The sequence below is a fragment of the Chinchilla lanigera genome, unplaced genomic scaffold (genome assembly GCF_000276665.1).
Source record: "Chinchilla lanigera isolate Chin_1 unplaced genomic scaffold, ChiLan1.0 scaffold00188, whole genome shotgun sequence".
Classification (NCBI taxonomy): domain Eukaryota; kingdom Metazoa; phylum Chordata; class Mammalia; order Rodentia; family Chinchillidae; genus Chinchilla; species Chinchilla lanigera.
Window position 1 is genome coordinate 881,198 of NW_004955589.1, and position 6,741 is coordinate 887,938.

Sequence of the window (6,741 nt, forward strand, 5' to 3'; positions counted from 1 at the left end):
CCGCTGATTGGTCCGCTTCCCGAGAGGGGCGGGGCCGCCGCGGGGACCTGGACCCGGGGTCGCGAGCCGGGTGGGCGGGAGGGGGCCCGGGTCACGTGGGCCAGCGGACGGGGGCGCGCTGGGGCGGGGCGTCTGGGGGCCATGGAGGCCATTTTGGGGGCGCAGCCGACCCAAGTACCCCGTGATCCGCCCGGTCGAGCATCTTCTCGGCTCTGCGGGACTAGAGCCTCGCGCCTTTCTACGGCAGTCTCCACCCCAGCCCCTTCTGCCTTCATCCACCTCCGCGCAGCCACAGCCTCCGTCACTTTCTGCAGAGGGTGTCACCGCTGTCCCCCGACCTCAGCGCCTCCGTCACCTCATCTCCTATTTTTCCCCTGAACCCCTGTCTTGGATTCCATTCCCGCATCTCCTGTTCCCCACAATTATCTTCCATCCCGACACCTTTTTTCTTAGTAGTCACCATCTTCTAATTCGTGTAATTTAAAACATCATTTTCATCATTTCGTCTCCAGACCTCCGATGAGCCCCGCCTTCGAGGGTCTCCTGCCTGCTTCCTCTTGAATGCCAGGGCAGTGACCTACACAGATCAGACGCTTAGGTTAGTTGAATGAATGAGAACGGGGGATGTGAATTTACATGCACTGGAATGACCTTCATTCTAAGCGGAAGGGGACTCAACCCCAGGCTGCAAATCCACCTTTTCTGAAAGTCAGCCTTTTCAGAAGTAGGCATATTGGTCCCAGTTCCTGGAAAAGAGCTATCTGGGCTGCTCTCAAACTATAGCCTGCGCTGAAACACTAAGGCTGCCTTTCTGGTGTTCACCGTTGAGATATGTGAAAAAGGAGACTTAGTTTATGTTGCGGGGGTCTGGATGGTTCCCTGGCTTATTTGTTCAACAAATGTTTACTGTGAACACATACGGGATTGAAGAGGCATCGGCATAAAGCAACCAGTGCGTTAGCTTGGGCTCTCTTCTTCCCTCCCCCAGCCTTCAGAAACTAGGTGTGGGCCCTGGAGGGGAAAGTCCACCTGCCAGGTCCCAGCTGAGTTGCGAAGTGTCTCTGCATTCCAGAGCAAGCTTCTGTGGGGGATGGAGCCAGAAACCCTCCCGGCCCAGGGGAAGAGCGGCCAGAAAAGGTTCGGGGAGGGTGGAGAGCAGAGAGGAGGTAGGGTCCTTCTGGGATCGCGTTATTCCAGACCACTTGGGTGGGGTGTTTTGTTTTTTAGGAGATTTTTATTTTTAATGTGGGATTGTTGATTGAACCAGAAATTGGAAAAGTGAACAGTTTAATTCTCCTAGATAAACTCTTTAACAACTAGGATACTTAGTGTATTTGTAATAAATACAAAGTTGGGTAGATCTAGCCTGCACTAGAAAGGTTACAAAGAAAAACCCGGAAAGTGAGTCACATCTTTGTCATCTGTTCCTCAAGGAAGCAGCCTCAGGGACATCATCACCCTAGGCACAGGAGGCAGAGGTGGCGCCAAGATTTTTTTCCAGAGTTCAAGAAATGTTTTAGCTTTTGCTAGGTGCGAGTGTACGTGCCTGTAATCCCTGCACTTGGGAGGCTGAGGCAAGAGGATTGCTGGGAGTTCCAGGCCATCTTGGGCAACATAGCCAGACAATGTCTCTAAATAAATACATACATACATACACCAAATTTGTCCCAGGTTGAGACAGGAGGATCACAAATTGGAGTTCTGCTAAGGCAACTGACCAAGACCCTGTCTCAAAACATAAATAAATAAGGCTGAGAAGTTCCTTCCTGAGTTCTCTTAAGACTCAACTACCACTAACAACTTTTTTTTTTTTTTTTTTTTTTTTAGGTTTTTTGAGACAGGATCTCACTCTGTAATTCAAGCTGTCCATCAACACACTGTAGCCCAGGCTGCTTTAAACTCTCAGTGCTCCTTCTGCTTCAGCCTCCCAAGTGCTGGGATTATAGTCATGTGCCTCCATGCCTGGTATGTTTCAACAGTCACCTATTTAAAAGTGATAACTTCAAGAAGTAGGCTAAGGCATCCTCTAAAAAAAAGACAGGAGATAGGAAGAATTTGGGGAGGCCCAGAAGAGGTAGAATATTAAAGACTTGGGAACTTGCCATCTTGGAGAAGTATGTGGGACATCCATGGGGGGGAAGAGGGGGCGGGATGCCTAGCAAACAACTGGAAAGGAAACTTAGAAAAGTCAGGGCCAGAGGCTGAACTAAGATGCATCTTGTCAGGTATGGTGCTGCATGCCTGTAATCCCAGCACTTGGGGGCCAAGGCAGGAGGATCAAGAGTTTGAGACCATCATGGGGTACATAAAAGACCCTACTAAAAAAAAGTTATTTCCAGATTTAATAATTGTATTACTTCCTATGGGCTTCTCAAGGGAAAAAATAATGTCATATTTTGTCTTCCAGCATCTCCTTTCCTTATCAACGGGATACATTAGTAAGTGTAACCATATCTGGGACATAACAGAGTAACTGGGACAAAGAAATCTCAAGCAACTTTTTTCAGCCTAGTCAGAGGACAGACTCAGCTCAAAGCTGAGTCATTCTAGCTCACTCTAACCCTTTCGCTGTCCTAGCTGCCCACCTCTAATGCTCTGAACGACTAAATTCCAGTATGTTCAAAATAAAAATCTCTTTTAAAAGGAAAAAAAAAAATCAAGAAAGCCACATACTTCCCATTCCAATGAAATTAGAGTAAGTTCCTTCCAGGGTATTTTTTATGAGTTGCTCAAACACCATTCTGAGGAGAGAGCCGGCTTTCCTCCACACACCCGAACAACAGCTGATTCCTGTCTCTCCCCTTCGTTAGGGGAGAGAACAGGAGCTGGGCAGCGCAGACCGCTGTACAAGTGCATTCCCCAAGCCCCAAGCTTCCCCAGTTCACTTTATTGTTGCAGAGTTTTAGCAGAACCTCACTAACTGCCTGACTCGCTTAGGTTCCTTGTCGGACTCTTTTCGAAGTCCACGTCTCATGGTACAGGGTTAAGACGACATAGCACTAGTGCTGGACACAAAAACAAAATACCTGATATGGCAGCCCCGGCTGTCTGTGAGATAGAACCCGTCGTGCAGCTGCCAGGATGCAGTTAGCTGCCAGCCTCCACTGCAGTGTGGCTGGGGTCTGCTGGACTGTCAGCTGAGGACAGCCCCTAGCCAGTGACAGCACAGTGTGGGTCCTGGGCCTGGCCATTTCTACCTGGGACACTCTGGCTCTGAAGCTTTGTGTTGAGTAAATGCGACTAGGAAAAATATACATCGTCTGCTTGAAGTCTCCTTGCCCAGCTTTGCTTTCTATCTCCTTCCCTTTCAAAGGTATAGCTTGATATCATCATGCATGGGCTTTCTCTGCCCGTTCCTGCTTCCTTCGCTTTTCACAGGCACCACTGCCCAATACGCCTCTTGCACTTCTAACTTTGTCTCAGCATCTGCTTCCCAGACCACTTAAACTGACTGCTGGTTCCAGGAGTGGCCAGAAAATGATGGGTTAGGAGAAATGTGTTATTCACTGCCTGGTTGATGATATCTGGTGCTAGTGAATACCTGTAGTCCCGTCCCAGTTATTTGGGAGGCTGAGGCAGGAAGATGGCTTGAGGCCAAGAGTTTAGGGCCAGCCTGGACAACATAGACCTTGGCTCTAAAATTAAAATAAAACAAATCTGGATGGTGTGGGGTACAGATAGTCTTCAGGAGGAGATGGTGGCTGCAATTTCTAAAACTCTCCAAGGATGAAGTAGGAAATGCCCTTATGGGGCAACAGTTCAAGGTATATGGGTTAGGCAGAGGGCTAGCAGTGAATACAGGCACAATGGAATTGGCCGCCTATGATTAAATTGCATTGAGCCCTGCCAGGAGATAATGAAACACTGAGAGCGGTTAACAGACATTGAAAATTAACTGTGAAGGCTGGAGGGCCTCTTTGAAGGTTTACAAGGAGACCTTTATCTACAGCAGTGGAAAAGAAAAAAAGTCCAGACTGAAGTCCTGGCTCGGTGAAGCTCCCAAAGGCAATGTGCTGCCAAGGTCAGTGCCCTGGCTGGAAAAATCTGGGACCCTGACTCAAGAACTGGAGACATCTGGGGGTTCCAAAACGTCTGTATTTCTCTGAATCTTCAGAGCTTCAGAGGGCGCCCAGCCCTGCCTGCTAAGGGCTGGCAGCGCCTTTCCTTGAGGGGAGACACTGCAGAGAGCCCTCCTCCTCAGAATCTCCTGACTATGGAGTTTTAACGAGGGAAACTGCAGCATCTTCTAGAGAACATGCTGGAAGAAGGGGCTACATCTCAGAACACTGACAAGAATGAGCTGACATGGAGTGATAAGAGCCAGGGGGTAGCTATGGAATTAGATTCTTCCCCCATTTTTTGGCTCCATTGCAGTTGACACATGCTAGGCAAGGCTTCTATGAGTTACATCCCTAATCCACCAGCCCTTTTTCAAATTTTCTTTTGAGACAGAGTGTCACTGAATTGCCCACACAATCCTCCTGCCTCAGCCTCCAGAGTATCTGGGACTATAGGCATGCTACCACACCAAACTTGGGATTAGATTTTGATGATGCTTAATCTGAGAAGGGTGCTTTAGAGCCTTCAGATAATTCCTGGCAAGAAGAGAAATTAATATTGTTTGATCACAACATCCATTAAGTCACTGAGACTGTTAGAGGTGATATCTGGGAGCCAGGGAAATTTAGAAACAATGAAAAGAGATAGCTGGGAGCCAGGGAAAAGGAAACAATGAGTACCAGCTACAGTCCTGAAGTCAAATGCAGTAATTGGGCTGGATATTATTTTCCCAACCTCACTCTTCTAAGTTTTCCCATAGGAAGAGAGGCCCGTGGAACTTTACCAAATGCATATGGAGACATGAGCCTGCATGACACAAGGGGTGGACTGTAGCAGTACTTTCTGTTCAGCGGCCAGGAGTGCAGTTCTCTCACTTCTAGTAGAGCATCTTGGAAATTTATTGTCATTCTCAAGTGAAGACCACACACTACCCAGGCTGGGCCCAGACAAACACTTAAGCCTGGAGTGCATATCCAGGCCCAGTCACTTCTGATCAACGTGGGACTCCTCTCGTAACTCTGCCCCATCTCCACATCAGCTTCACTGAGACTGTCAGGTCTGTGCTGTCCTGCTCCGTCTCCCCGTGTTTTCCATAGCCATCATCCACGTAGGCTTCCTCCACTCCCAAATTTGTCCTAACTTTTGCTTCCCACAGAGCCCAAACTAACCTACCAGGTGACAAAATAATAGGAAGCAGAAGAAGTGAAAACTGCACACATGATATAGTTATTTAAAATTTTATTTATTTATTTTGAGGAGCAAAGATTTTTCTTGGCTGAGAATAGAAACATTCACAAAATGACTTCTTGTTTTTATAATTTTTAGGCATGTATTTATGTAGATAAGACCTGGAAGAAGACCTAGGGGAAAAAAAAATCACAGTTTTATTGCATAAGAGTAACAGGATTGTAAATGAGTCTTCTATGTCCTTATTAATGCATTAAACAAAAGTAAGAATATAAGGATATTAGTTTTAAATAATGATAGTGACAAGAAAATGAAATTAAGACCTGAGTTCTGAGGGAAAAAAAAACTATAAATACACTTTGCTGTTGTAAAACACTAAAAACTATCAAGTGTGCTTTGTTTCGCTTTTGTTTTGTGGAAGCACTGGAGGTTGAACTCAGGGCTTTCAAATGAGCTACATCCCCACCCCTTTTTTATTTTTATTTATTTTGTGCATTGGAAATGGATCCAGGGCCTTTGTACTGAGCTACAGCCCCAGCCTCCTCCTTTTTAACTGTTTGAGACAGAATTTCATCAGTCCTTAAGCTGCCCAGGCTGGGCTTAGACTTGTGATTTTCCTGCCTCAGCCTCCCAAGCATGTACCACCACATCCAGCTTGTATTTTTTGTTGTACTTTTTTTTTTTTTTGGTTTTCTCCGGTACCGGGAACCGAACTCACGACCTTGCACTTGCCAGGCAGGCGCTTTTGCCGCTGAGCTAAATCCCCAGCCCGCTCCAGCTTGTATTTTTATTATTGGCTGAGGTCTCAGCTATAAGGAAGTTAGTCAATCAACAAATGTTCATTAAACACCTACTGTATCTCTCAGGTGCCATTTGTGTTCATCTTCTATGGCTACTGTTGCAAATTTAGTGGCTTAAAACAACATGAATTTCTGGGGCTGGGGATTTAGCTCAGCGGCCCAGCACCTGCCTGGCAAGCGTGAAGTCGTGAGTTTGATTCCTGGTACCAAAAAAAAAAAAAACAAAAAAAAAAACCAACATGAATTTCTTTTCTTGCATTGCCAGAGGCCAGAAATCCTGAAATCAAATTTTAGCAAGGCTATACTTCCGTAGTTTCTATGAGAGAATCTGTTGCCTTGCTTTTTCTGGCTTCCAGAAGCCTCTAGATGCTTTGGCTCAAGACCTTTCTTCCATAGAACTATTAAATCCTGAAGCAGGAAGCCATTCACAGGTGGTCAGCTCCATACTTAGAGTTCCTACGTAACAAGCCCCAACATGAGTATGTAAACAAATCAAAACTTGGTTTGGAAATATGACAAATAACTAAATTTCAGCTAATTCCATTCAGCTAATTCATCACACCACTCCCAGGTAAGGCTGGCACCTGCCTGTGGCCAGTCAGTGATGGCTCTGTTTCTGCCCCAAGCCTATAAAAGCTCACTGCTAATGCTACTGGGTGGAGCCCTTGGAATCTCTTCTCATTTAGAGAGCTGC